Source organism: Lepidochelys kempii, chromosome 12 (genome assembly GCF_965140285.1).
Source record: "Lepidochelys kempii isolate rLepKem1 chromosome 12, rLepKem1.hap1, whole genome shotgun sequence".
Classification (NCBI taxonomy): domain Eukaryota; kingdom Metazoa; phylum Chordata; order Testudines; family Cheloniidae; genus Lepidochelys; species Lepidochelys kempii.
Genome location: NC_136391.1, coordinates 32,258,860 through 32,272,985, shown reverse-complemented (window position 1 = coordinate 32,272,985; position 14,126 = coordinate 32,258,860). Strand labels below are relative to the sequence as shown.

Here is a 14,126-nt window from a genome sequence, read left to right as displayed (position 1 = left end):
GCTCCACAATATCTGTGAGAGCAAGCGGGAGAAGTTTATGGCTGGGTGGGAGGTTGAAGCAACTCGCCTGGTGGCCAGTTTCGCACAGCCAGACAACAGGGTGATTAGAGCACAGCTGGGTGCCGCTACACATCAGAGAAGCTTTGAAAGCCAGTTTCATGACTGGCCAGGGTATGGTGTGAGAGTTGTGTTTGTTTCTCTTAAAGTTACCCGCCCCCTATATATATAAAAGGAAATAAAGTCACAATTGTTTAAAAACCGTTCTTTATTATTTGTTGCACAAAACATTGAGTGAAATCAAAAGCTAGATGGGGGAGGGGGGTGGGAAGGACAAGTCCAGAAACCAAATCAAAATGTAGAATATGCCAGCTTTCTGTTGCTTGTGAAATCCTCTGGGGTTGACTGTGTGGATCCCTGTAGCCGCCTCCTCCTCACCCCCCCCCCCCCGTGGGGTTGGGCGTCTGGGTGAGGAGGCTATGGAACTTGGGGAGAAGGGAGGGCAGTTATTCAGGGGCTGCAGCGGCATTCTGTAGTCTTGCTGCCTTTACCGCATTAGATCCACCATACAGCGGAGCATGTCAGTTTGCTCCCCCATGAGCTTGACCATAGCATCCTGCCTGCTCTCATCACGCACGTCCCTCCTCTCTTCGTATTCATGTAACGCTTTATGTGACTCTGCATTTGATTGCCTCCACGCATTCAACTGGGCCCTATCAGTGCAGGAGGACTGCATGAGCTTGGCAAACATGTCGTCCCAAGTTCGTTTTTTCCGCCTTCTAATCTGGACCAGCCTCTGGGACGGAGTAGATAGGGGCCGCATTGAAACATTTGCACCTGCTGCAGGAGGAGAAAAAGGGAGGGTAGTATTTTAGAAGATACATTTTAGAGAACAAAGGGGACACTGTTTCTCAGTGAAACAAGCAATTCATAGTACACAGCACATGTTCTTTCTGTACAAGGTCTCATTTTGCCTCTTATACTGAAGTGCCTGCCACTTTGGTGTGAGTAAGCCATCACCATGCAGCCAGGCAACAGAATTCAGCTTGCGGCTCTCTGGGATGATCGCTTCACACAACACTCTCTTCCCCCCCCACCCCCGCACCCACCGCAGGGCTCCGATGAGGCTCTGAGCAGGGATGAGCCCTTTAAACTAAACACGAACAGCCCAGAGTGGCTGGGTTTCCCCCCACCGCGTGGCTTCGATCAAGCTTTCACTCACCAGAAGTGCCTTCACTAGGGTCATGGTCCGGGAGCATGCTTTGGGAGTAGAGGGAGGCTATTGGCTCCAGTGTTAAGAATAGTTCCTGGCTAGGGGGGAAAACAGATTCCCCACTTGCCGCCTATGCATTCACCTCCTCCTCTTTGTCCTCCAAAAACTCATCCTCCTCGCTCCGTGCTACTCCCCCCTTGCAGGTGTCCCTAGACAGTGGTGAGGTAGTGGTGTTGTCACCCCCCATAATTGCATGCAACTCACGGTAGAAGCGGCATGTATGGGGCTGTGACCCAGAGTGCCTGTTCGCCTCCCTGGCTTTTTGATATGCTTGCCTGAGCTCCTTGATTTTTGTACAACACTGTTCTGTGTCCCTGCAGTAGCTTCTTTCCGTTATGGCCCTGGACACTTTAGTGTACGTATCTGCGTTCCTTTTTTTGGAAAGTAGTTCTGCCATAACAGATTCATCTCCCCAACATGCAATGAGATCCAGTACCTCCTGTTTGGACCATGGAGCTTGTCTGCAAATCCGGGACTGTGTGGTTGCCTGTGATGATGGACTGTGCTGATTGTAAAGTGCATTGAAATCTTTAGCTGAAAAGTGCTACATAGGAAATAGCTATTCTTATAAGTAGCCCATTTTTGTACAAAATTTAGAAATGTGTAAAAATATAAAGCTAACTCAAGAGACCCCCCCATATCTGTAATTATGAACACAAACTAGCACCTAAGTTCCCCAAAACTCATTTTCAAAAACCACCCTGATTTTTCTATAGCTAACTAAAGAACTAAACACTTTCATGGAAATATAGGGCTGGAAGAGATTTCAAGAGGTCATCTAGCCCTCGGAGCTGAGACAGGACGAAGTTATACCTAGACCATCCCTGACAGGTGTTTGTCTAACCTATTCTTAAAAACTTACGACAGGGATTCCACAACTTCCCTTGAAAGCCTACTCCGAAACTTAGCTACCCTTATGGTTAGAAAGTTTTTCTTCATATTCAACTTAATCTCCCTTGCTGCAGATTAAGCCCATTACTTGTCATACTACCTTCAGTGGACATGGAGAACCGTTGTTCACCATCCTCTTTATAAAAGCCTTTTACAGACTTGAAGGTTGTTATCTGGTCTTCCCTTCAGTCTTCTTTTCTGAAGACGAAATTGCCCCCCCCCCCCTTTTTAACACTTCTATATAGGTCAGGTTTCTAAACCTTTTATCATAATTGTTGCTCTAGCCTCTGGCCTCTGGCTCCAGTTTGTTCACATCTTTCCTTAAGTGTTGTGCCCAGAGCAGGACATAATACTACATCTGAGACCTCACCAGTGCCACACAAAGTGCGGCAATTACCTCCTGTGTCTTCTATACCACACCACACACTTGTTGATACACACTAGAATATTAGCTTTTTTTGCAACTGTCACATTGCTGACTCGTATTCAGTTGGTGATCCACTAAACCCCCCAGATCCTTTTCAGCTGTACTACCACCAAGCTACTTATTCACCATTTTGTACTTGTGCATTTGATTCTTTCCTCCCTAAGTGAAGACCTACTTGACGCTATTGAATTTCGTGTGTTGATTTCAGACCAGTTCTCCAATTTTGTCAGGATCGTTTTGAATTCCAGTCCTATCCTGCAAACTGCTTGCACATTTTTTTATATAAGCTTCACAAAAGCCTTGAGAAGTAGGTAATTATTGTTAGTCCTGTTTTGTGGATGAGAAATCTGAGGCACAGAGAAGTCTTCCCAAGTTAGAGAAGGAACCTAGGCTTTCTGAGTGTTAGACTGGTGTTTCTACCACAACACCAGCTCTCATGAGTGAGAGCTGATATGAGCAGCTAAATACCGGATGCCTTAATTTAGGGCCCCAATTTTGAAAATCCAAACTACACTTCAGAGTTTATTCTTCCCTAATAACATTTTTGTCTGAATAAGGAAAATCCGTATGGGTAAGGTGCATTAGAGGTGAAGATGTTCAAAGGTACAAAGGACAGTTAGAGACCCAAGTCTCATTGAAAGTCAATAGGCAATAACTGCCCTTTGTGCCTCGTAAAATCTCTCTCATACTCGCACACGTAGGCCACATATTCACAAACTTGCATGCCACGATGTTCATGTTTTAAGGACCTCAGTTGTGCATGCATACACTGTGATTGCACAGGTAGCTGCAGAAACTGTGCATTCAAATGACCCATTAGATGCATCATTGATCACTTACATATTCTAAATCTATTTACCCAATTGTGTAGCAATAAGTCCACAAAACACATGCTATCTTATGGACACAGTAGACAAAATATCAGAGTCAAATAAAAATATTGCAGGACACTGAAGCTACTAAGATCAGAATTTTGTTCTGTTCATTTCTTAATTAGACTTTGAAATATGAGTAGACAGTAGTACTGTAGTTGCAGTGTTCTCTAAATTATACCTAAACCATGTGTAAGGATGAGCTACTGGGCCACAGCATATTAGTGTACTGTCACTTGATTATTCACATTTCCACTTGCTCACCAGCCAAAGAAAGAGAAGCAGTGAGTCTGAAACCTCAGCTGGCTTGACTTAAAAAGCTCTATCAATAATAATAATCGAAACCACATGAAATATCTATGTAGAGCATAATTTAATTTTTAATAGTGGTGTTCAGAAGTGCTGAACTCTCATATGTGGGTTTGGAGCCTCAATATATCACCAAATCATGCAGTAGAGAGGATGATTTTTAATACCAGAACGAGTCCTTGGTGTTACTATGCATAGTACTAGAGCTAAGCAAATAATTTGCATCAATTAACTATCTGTATGAAGTTAGACTTTGGTTTTGTTTGTGGAAAGTCCATGTGAAGATGATTCTTTCCTCCAATGTGGGACTAAGCCCAGTGAAATCAGTGGAAAGATTCCCATTAAGCTGTGGATCAGGCCCTATTAGAAATTACTCCACGGGCTTCTTGTGATTTGCTTTTTAAATTTTGCAAACAGATTCCAAGCATTTGATAGCGAGGTCTGTAAACAGGATTAGGGTATTTTAGAAAATTATGAGCCTTTCTCTTTCTGGGCAATGTTGTCGTTCTGTACAAATTAGCCTACTGTCAGAGTTGTCATCTGGGCACAGACTGACTTAATTTTTCTTTATCCTGTTCACACAAAGTAATTACATTTGTTTGCACAGTTCTAGCTGCAAAAGGGTGTGGTCTGACCTGTGTGTTCTCTGGCTCAATAAATCACCACTATGCCAGGAACCAATCCCCATTGTGTGGGAAGGTAAGCAATGTCTCATTCTGTATGAAACATCCATAAATACTGAAGTGCAGGAGCTTAAATGCACATCCCTTCATGTTTCTTCCTATAGGTGTGTGTTAAAGATGGGATGTTGCCTTTCACTAATCGGATAATGAATATATTATATACACTGAAATAAGAATAAATAAAATAAATTGACTAACAGGCCACTCCCACTGGGTTATTTTATGTTATGGCACAGTTGTTAAGCACTTGGGAAAACCTATTAATACCAAGCAAGAGAATAATATCATTTTGTGCTGTAATTCTACTTGTCACACTTTTTTTTTATTTCACATCTCTCTCTCTCATCTTTCTTTCTAATTGGACACACAAATATTAAGCTGTAACTACCTATACAAAAAAAATGAGAGAAAAGTCTGAACAGGTCAGCATGTGCACAAAAAGTTCTACAGTGTGAAAGTCCAAAATCAACTAAATACAGAGGGATGTGTGTGGAGGGGAGGGTGTGCGTGTACACATATATAAAAATAATTGGGAAAATGGGTTAATAAAAAGAGCTGACTTTGACAACTTGCCTATTTTAATACACAAAGCATTTAATAGACCAATGCACTGAACATCTGTATTGGATAGGTTCTGGGTAGGAAACAGCAGCAGCCATAAAATACTCAGCCACATCCTATATATAACAATGAAGGTTTGAAAACAAGGACACTAGGTTATATATTAGGCTTTTTTCCTTTAGTGAGCACTTGTTCAACAACAAAAAGCAGGCAGACAAGACAGTGATGTAATGTCTCTTTGAACAGATATCACCTTCCATCAGTGTCAGTAATTCATTTCCCCAAAGGTGGGGTGCACTGATGCTTAAACTTGCAATTTTTTTTAAAAGACTTGCCCCCCAAATTTCTGATGCTGATACAAATCTGCCGGACTAAAGCATATTGTAAAAAACAACTCCCAACTCCACCTGGAGTTCAGTCCCACAGTAGGTGCTTGCTAGATGAAGAGTCTATACCTCTTGTCTTCTGAACATGACATACAGGTGAGCAGGCACCGCTAATTATGCAATGTTGACAGACAGATGGAAATAGGGTGGAGGTACTCTGATCTTTCCTGCTTGCTGCCTAAACTGAGCTCATACCCACACAGTGTACATGGTATAATTAAAGCACATGGATGTCTGTCTTTCTCACAGCCCATTCCTGGCAATGACTCTTCATTTTCTTTATCAATGACCTGATGTTCAAAGGGCAGAACATCTATTAATTTTCATGGGAGCTGCTGGGTATTCAGCATTTTTGAAAACAAGACCACAAGTATTGTGATTTTACATATGGTGAGAGTGGGGTGGTATATGAGGTCAGGTGTAGCTCGGTATAGCTGTCCCTGGGTATGGTGTCAAGTATCAGAGGGGTAGCCGTGTTAGTCTGGATCTGTAAAAGCGGCAAAGAGTCCTGTGGCACCTTATAGACTAACAGACATATTGGAGCATGAGCTTCTGTGGGTGAATACTCACTTCGTCGGACACATGTGCATCCAACGAAGTGGGTATTCACCCACAAATGCTTATGCTCCACTGTTAGTCTATAAGGTGCCACAGGACTCTTTGCCTGGGTATGGTGATTTCCTTAAGATAGAGGACCTCTCTATATCACATCCCAGATGTGGTTGCTGCTGATGTAGTCAATATTTGTCTCCAATCGCCGCACAGAGCTACTGTACCTAGTATCATAGTATATCTCTATACTTAGAATAGGATATAATTATGGTGGCTTAGCTACATGATAAATACTGGGTTTTTTTTCTGGCAATCATTATATCTTGGCCTGGATTCCTGGATATATAAGTTATCATAGTACAATAGAAACACAATAACAACTTTACTGTTGAGTGCTAAGCAGTTCAAGAGTTCATAAAACTATATAGCAGGAAATTTTCAAAGAACTGAATGACATTTCAAACTGCTTGACTTTCATTGACTCAAACCCAAGTCAGGCAACTAAAACCCTGCACAGCGCTATGGAATTTTACCCCCAGTGTCTAACTCTATAGTACTATAGCACATGTTGTTTATGTGAATGAAGGGTCTTCTAAATTATTTTGGACCTGTATTTATTGTGTCTAGTGCTTTAGACTGTGTATGAATCTTTCCATATTAACTATACTATCATGAATTCCTAAAGTACAGCTGAGGGCACACCCCTGACTAGTTATTGTTCTGAAACAAAGTGCACAGTATATCGATTGGAGAGGTTTCCCCAGGATGAAACCTCAGTTGGATAAATTCGCCTGTTAGAAAGGGTGCTAGTCTTTCGCACACTCCTGCTTCTATCCAGAATTCCAATGGTCCAGTGAAAAGAGTATTAACAAGTGAACCATGAAACCAGGCACTTACTGCATTGGTGTCAAAACACTTCTTCAAGCCTAAATGATCACAGGCAGCAAGTTAGCCACTTTCCAGAGCACATTTTCCAAAAAAGGAATCTGCAAATGGCTCATTTTATCCCTTGAAATTACATTCACTTCTGTAATAACCTGGTCTGAGCTCATATTTTGCCCTTTTAAGATAAGTCGTCTTCCCAACCAATTTTTTCTCCTTAACAAGAAACAGGATATATTCCACTTTGCCTACTTGTTGTCATTTGAAATCTTAGAGACTCATGGTATGAGACACCTGTTTATGGAAACAAACTTTCAAATATATTTACTTTTGTTTTCTTTGGAGTTAAAATAATATTTTTATCAAGTGCTTCTACTGTGTTATGTTTTGTGTGGTTCCCAAGTATGAAATTGGTAAATTTGCATATTTTCAGAGGGGGATGGGGGAATCTTTATTCCTCCATAGAAAAAAGTATCGAACTTTGTATTTACAAACACTGAATAAAACAAGTAATTTGTATCCTAGCCAGATAAAATAGGAACACTTGATAAATTCTCATTATGTCCTTGTACTTCTTGAATCAAATACTTCAACTATTCTTGGCTTCTGTTTGTGTAATTTTACTCCTTCAATAACGTGCATTGTACTATTTTTTAAAAAGGCCTTTCTTATCCTTTACCCATTATTAATATCAATATTATTAAATCCACTATACAGTCACTACTTAGAATGAATTGCATTATTTCAGATGCATTGTACATCTCATGGGACACTTACGGTATGTCTACACTGCAGTGTCAGCCCAGGGTTGGAACTCCAGCTCAGGTATAACCCATCCTTCCATTGACACATAAATCATGGTAATGCAGGGTCAGGGGTAGCAGAGCCTTCCCAAAAGGGGGTGGGGGCAGAGGCCTACACCCCTTTCTGTGGCCCCACCCCTCCTCTTCTTCCTGAGGCCCCTGCCAAGCCAGAGTGGGGCCAGGGTGCGCGGGCCCATCCACCTGCCCAGGGTGGGGGACCCGAAAGCAGCCCTGGGCCCCCCACCCCAGGTGGGTGGAGGGTCTGCAGCTTCCCACAGCTGCTTGTGCCCTTCTTACCCTGACCCAGCTCCAACCAGGGGGAGGAGGCAGATGTGGGGCCTGTGGCAAAAAGTGGATGGGCCAGGTCCATCCACTTTCAAAAAGTGCAAGCATCATGTCCTCCTCTCCTTCCCCCCGTTCTGGCACCCCTTCCAAGGGCTCAGATCCAGGGTCCAAGGGCTCAGATCCAGGGTCCCAGTACTCCATAGGGGTGGAGGATCCAAGCCCTAGCCAAACAGGGACCCAGTGTTCAAGCCTTATTGCTTTTCAGTGTAGATGCAGCTCCTCTGGACTCATGCTCTGCAAGTCTGCCAAAAATGTCCCACAAGCACATGGGCTGACGTTCTTTGTCCTCTGGACAGTCAAATTTTCCCACACTGCACCATGAACAAAGGGCTAGAGTGGCCACATTTTGGGAGAGCACTAAGAAGACTGGGTTATGGATGTCTGGACTCAGGCCTACTTAATGTAGTGTAGACCTGGAGCCCTAGGTTGGGACCCAGGGTTCAACAATTCCTAACCTAATGAGTGTAGATGCTCAAGCTAACTTGAGTTCTACTAACCCTGAATGTACACTGCAGTGTGGACATACCCTTAATATTTGACATGATCTTTGGGAGAAGACCAAACAGCTCTCATAGTGTACTACAAGCAAAGACTTATTCTCCACTACTCCTTAAGGGAAAAAAGGATTTTTAGGACATTTAGGATTCATTCAACCTAATGGGAAAACATGTATCTTGCAGTGGCATCAATAATATCTCACTGTCGGCCTTAGTATACAGAAATGGAGGTAAGTACTGAAGGTGGTATTGAATCCTAGTTGAACGACTGTGTCTGTATTCTATTAAATGTATCTTTTCAAAGGGGAATATTTCATTCATATAAATGTTGCGTTCTTCATCACAGAGAAGCAGCCTAGCAAAGGGATTTTACATTTTTGCCCAGATCCTCTGTTGGTGTAAAAGGGTGTAAATCCATTGACTTCAGTAGACTGTCTTCTCACATGTATCTAGCAAAACTTGTGAAGTTTTGGTTGAATCTACAATGATCTGTACTGCACAACTCATGTCCCCCCTCTCTGACCAGGTCTACTTCCATTTCTGTCCCTCCCTCTGCTCCACCAATGATACAAGCCTTGAGACTGCTTTTGTTGCTTTTACCTGCAATTATCACTGGGTTGTCTTCCATGCTGCACTCTGTATGTGAGTGTGTCCTTCACTTGCCTCATTCTTATCCTTACTAGAGCCTCACTTCTGCTAGGAAGCTTAAGAAAATTCACCTTCCATCTGTCTACCTGCCTTACTGAATAACTGCTTGATCACATTATTCTCACTCTCCCATGAGCACCGCTTGTTGTATCAAGTAGAATGGTAGATTGTCTCCTTTTGGGGGCAAGAACTGGTGGTGAGATCCTGGCCTCAGTGAAATCAATGGGAGTTTTGCCATTGACTTGAGTGGCATCAGGATTTCATCTTGTGGCTTCACGTGCTGCTGTGAAGTGCCTAGCACAGTCCTCGGCAATTGAAATCAATGAATGATGAAGATATTGAACAATAACTTGTGGTGAGTTTCACATTCGTCTGAGCCAGTGGATGGCCTCTGCAGTTCTTCATGGCTTTGGTTGTTTTGGGGATTTGCTTTTACGATTTTTTTTGGATCAAAAGCTATACAGGTGAGCAGGCACTGCTGATTACACAATGTTGACAGACTGATGAAAATAGAAATTGTTTGGATCAAAAGCTTCACGTGAACTCCTATGAATACAACCGCTGAGCTTCAGCCATGACCATCATAACCCATCACTTCCCTTTATATTATTGGCTGAATGTTCAGGACGAGCTTAATACATCTGATTTAGTAGCGCGTCAGTTCAGCAAATTACTTAAACATGTGCCTAATTTTAAGCATGTGAAGTCAGCGTGGGCTATTGAGATACTTAAAGTTAGGAATATGATTATAAACCTTGATGGATCATGGCCCAAGGGCCACATTTTCTCCACTGTAGTAGCAACAACAATATTTTGCACAAAGGGAAACACAAGCACATCCGTCCAAGCAGCAAGAAAATCAGCACCAATCAGTAACACCCTTGTAAGGAAAAAAAAAAACATTAACTGTGTTTGAAATCCAGGTCTCCCCTCCCTCCATTCACAAAATGATATAGAACAGCTGGCCATGAAACCTGGCTGCATATTTGTTAAATGGGAACAGATTAGTAAATCAAATTTGTTGACCAATTTTCAAGTATGTGGCCTTGAGATATTTTAAAAAAAAGTTTACATGGAAGAGGAGGGGGAAAATGTCCTGAACATTTCGTGCTGGTGGGTAAAAATACCTTTTTTTTTAATTCTAATCTCTAACTTCCCTATGAGTACCCTGCTAAAACCTCAGGGAATTTTATATAGTGCATGTTGTCAGTATTTTAATCATCCCCAGCTGTCAAAACTCTTGTAACCCGCCTCTTCTATTTAAAATGTGTCTTCTAGGCATAAAATAATTAAAGGTGTAGGACCATAAGGTAGGCTCAGAGCCACTGCAATGTGACAAAACCCCACATATGAAAGGCATTATTTCAGGAAGTTTTAAATATAAATTTTGTTTTGTCAGAAGGCTGCAGGGCACACATTTTCTATACTGTCAAGCTTGATAGTAATAATATTTATATTTCAAATAAAAAGATTAAATTGCAGTCTTATGTGTTTCTGGTTTTCACATAGTTTTTATCCATGTATCACAGTGTTCCATATCAGTGTGTCATCGAAACTTTTTTTTTGCTGACACCAGTTTTGCTTTATTGTAATATTAAGTCTTGTTCTGCCAGTCCCTGAATTGAAATAATGAGGGCAGACAGTAGAGCGGTTGGTGTTAGTTATTTTACAAATACTTTGACATGTACCTTTAAGCTCCCCCCTAACAAAACAAAACCATTCAAACAACTAATTTTAAAGAAATATGTTTGGCTGATAAGTTTATATTTTTAATTAAAACATTTTTATTTCTACAATTTTAGCCCCTCAGCCACCCTGCAAGTGCTTATCCAAGTACTTAGCTGTAAGCATCTGAGTTTCCCCATGGGGATTAAAGTTAAGCACAAGCATAAGTATTTGCAAGATGGGAAGGCCAGAGTGGTTTACAATTATTTTGATCTCCTGTGGGATTTTTATTTAATTTTAAAAAGCAGTAAGCCATATTGCACAGAATAAAAGTCTTGGTTGTTTTGAGCTTCTGTAATATCTGCTTGACAAGCCCCTTTGTGTGCCAATGCTTATTAGCTGCTGTTTGTGAACTTTCTGGTAACGCTCAACTATTCGGTGTTCAGAGCTTTGCAGTCCCATGAGTTTGAGTCCTAGGGTTTGTTTTATGTCATCTATGCAGCATTGCACTAGACAGAACAATGGGGAGAAATGTGAAAAGGTTCTGACTCACTCTGGTATTTGAACTGCCAATTGGATTCACTTACTCTGACAGCTGGGATTGGGTTTGCTCCTTTTGGAATGAAATGTGAGTGTGTGTGAGCTCAAAACTGGAAATACCTCACTGAGAAAATCCTCTCCACTTCTACCCTTTGGATTTGTTTCTTTGCTTTTTTTTACTGTGCCCACAGTTGGTTATTCCCATCTGAATCACCAGAAGGTAGGAATTTATTGGTCCCCTCGTCCCATGAAGCACTCTGTGTGAGAGCAACTGAAAGTTTTGATTCTCCTCTCTCCTATGCTGATTTCACACCAGTATAACTTTAGTTGAGTTACTCCTGCTTTACTTCTGGATTGGGGGCAACAGCAATGCTTATAATATGTGGGATGCAAGGATGAAAAGGCAAAGTTGCTAAAACAATTTTTGAGGGACAGGCTGTAAATAGTTCATCTCCATTAATCCTCTCAGGAATATTTGGCTTCTCTTGTATTGCATAACAGTAGAAGTTGCTTAATGTTTATTTACTTCTATGCGTTTTATTAGAATAACAAAATTAGTCTTGCAGCACTAAATGCCGTGAGCCACTGTGTGGCTTATCTGATCATGTGCTTCTCACAGCAATCCATGCAGATAGTCACTTCTCCCTGCAGTTTGAACACTCCCATTTTTTTGTGCCGTAATATCAACTTTCTTGAGAGCTGTGTTATGAAATATTTACTAGCAGTGAAAATTCACGGGTTGGTGGATTTATGATCAAGTAAAGGCACTTTTTATTCTTTGCTCAATGTTTTGCAAACAGAGAAGAGTTTCTGTGGGTGGAAACCTGACGTTCTCCTCCCCATCCTAAAATACTATGAAACTGGCCAACTCCATTGTCATAACAGTGCAAGATGATACATGGATGATGACGATGATGATACATGGATGATGCAAGACAGGCAGCTGTCAGTTTAATGCCCAGGCAAGTACACCCTTGCCTGTTCCATGCATGATCTGTGCATGTTTGCATCAGATACTCATGATCTTTGTACTTTTGGCCAACCAGCTGAACTAATTGAAATACACACTGCAGTGAGAGATCTTTAACTGTTGTTAAAAGTAAAGCTTAAATACAGAGAAAGAAACCAAGGACAAAGAGAAGAGAGAAAATAGGCATTATTACTGGTTCCTCTATTCGAAATATCACCTTGTTCGTAATTCCTCACCATATTTTTTCAGTTTGAACTAATGGATGTACAAATCAATCTATTGCAGCACACGCATTTCAAATGAGCCAGGCCTATTTCATGGGAAACATCTGGCCTCATTATACCAGGTAACACCTGCGTGAAATTACATCTGTGCTGAAGTCTTTTAACAGAATTTGGTAATTAAACTGAGGCAATCTAATCAAAGAAAGGCGTGAAGAAGGTGAAACATGAAGTTTCATTCCCTGCCATGCAAATAAACTGCAGTAGTGTATCAGTTCTTTCAAGAAATAGTTAATATCAATAGCATTGAATGTTTGTGGTTGGATAGATTTCATGCTAAAAACAAGCATTAATAGTATATCCATAATATGCATTCTGAACAAAGTGTCTCGGGTACTGTTTGGATTTACTACACTTAATAGCATATTATTTGGAGAGTGTTCTGTGCTGTTCTGACTATGCTTTACAAGGATATACTGTGGCTCAATTTCCTTTCAATATATAACTGGGCTCTTTTCAAATTTTACACTCATTGTAAAGCCTGGAATAGTTGGCTGCTCCACCATTCAATCATTGCCATACCAAATGGGTTCTGAATTGTCAGTGCCAGCCTTGAGCGGCATGTAGTTGAGAAGCTTGCTCAGTGTAAGACCCATGTTAGAGCATGGGTACATGAAGAGAGCTGGGGATTTTGGTGCATGCTCTGTCCCTGTGAACTGGATCTTAGCTCAAACTTGGATGAATTGGGTGAAATTAATTGAGTTTATGGCTTGATTTTCAGCTGCCTGCGGTGATCACAAAAGAGCGAGATGCAGCCTCCAAATCCCAGGGCTGATTCTACATTAGCCTCTGACCTGGGCTACTTTACAGTGCACCATCCGACTGTGGCCCCTGGAGGGCAATGCATCAGCTGAGAATAACCAGAGTACTAAGTGCTCTAGGAGCACCTGGACGTGCCCCCCTCTGGCAGAATGTGCTGCACTGATCATCTTAATTCCAGGACTGATGTATACAAAGTTTGTACTAAAATGCTATAAATAAAGTGAAAACTGCACCAATAGGCAATTCAATGATTTAAATGCTCATGTCAAAGTATCCAAGATTTTCAGTAAAATTTTTTAAACTTTGAGTTGAAAAAGTCTTTGACTAAATAACTGATGTTTGCTGGCCCCTAGGGTGGTCCTAATACAGAGAACACTCACATTTCATTACCTAAAGTAGCCATAGGATTTCAGTGTTTTTCTACATAAAAACCACCTGAAAAAATATTAATCTGCTCTTCAAAATTACTGAAATTCCAAACAAAGGAGGCTTGGATATGAAATTTTCATGAAATAATAACCATAGCGAGTGCTTCTCATCAGTAGGTCTCAAAATGCTTTGCGAAAGAGGTCATAGATGCGGAAACCAAGGCACAGAGAAACAATGTGACTTGCTCAAGGTCACCCAGCAATCCAGTGGAAGAGCCAGGAATAGAACCCATGTCTCCTGATATCCGGTCAATATGTACACTAGGCAACACCACTCTCCCTCCACTACCCACCAATTTTCTAACTATAGTGAAAAGAAGAAAAATACCAATGAACTGACCAAAAGCAAATTAC

At 41.4% G+C, this 14,126-nt stretch overlaps 1 long non-coding RNA gene across 1 annotated transcript in view; it reads left to right on the top strand.

Moving 5' to 3' along the window:
• The window catches only part of LOC140896348 (uncharacterized), an 88,303-nt gene extending 74,731 nt beyond the window's left edge, over positions 1-13,572 (top strand). Inside the window, exon 4 of the long non-coding RNA XR_012154525.1 lies at positions 13,304-13,572. This is a non-coding gene — a long non-coding RNA (uncharacterized LOC140896348). The remainder of the gene's footprint in view (positions 1-13,303) is intronic.
• Positions 13,573-14,126: the final 554 nt, after the last annotated feature.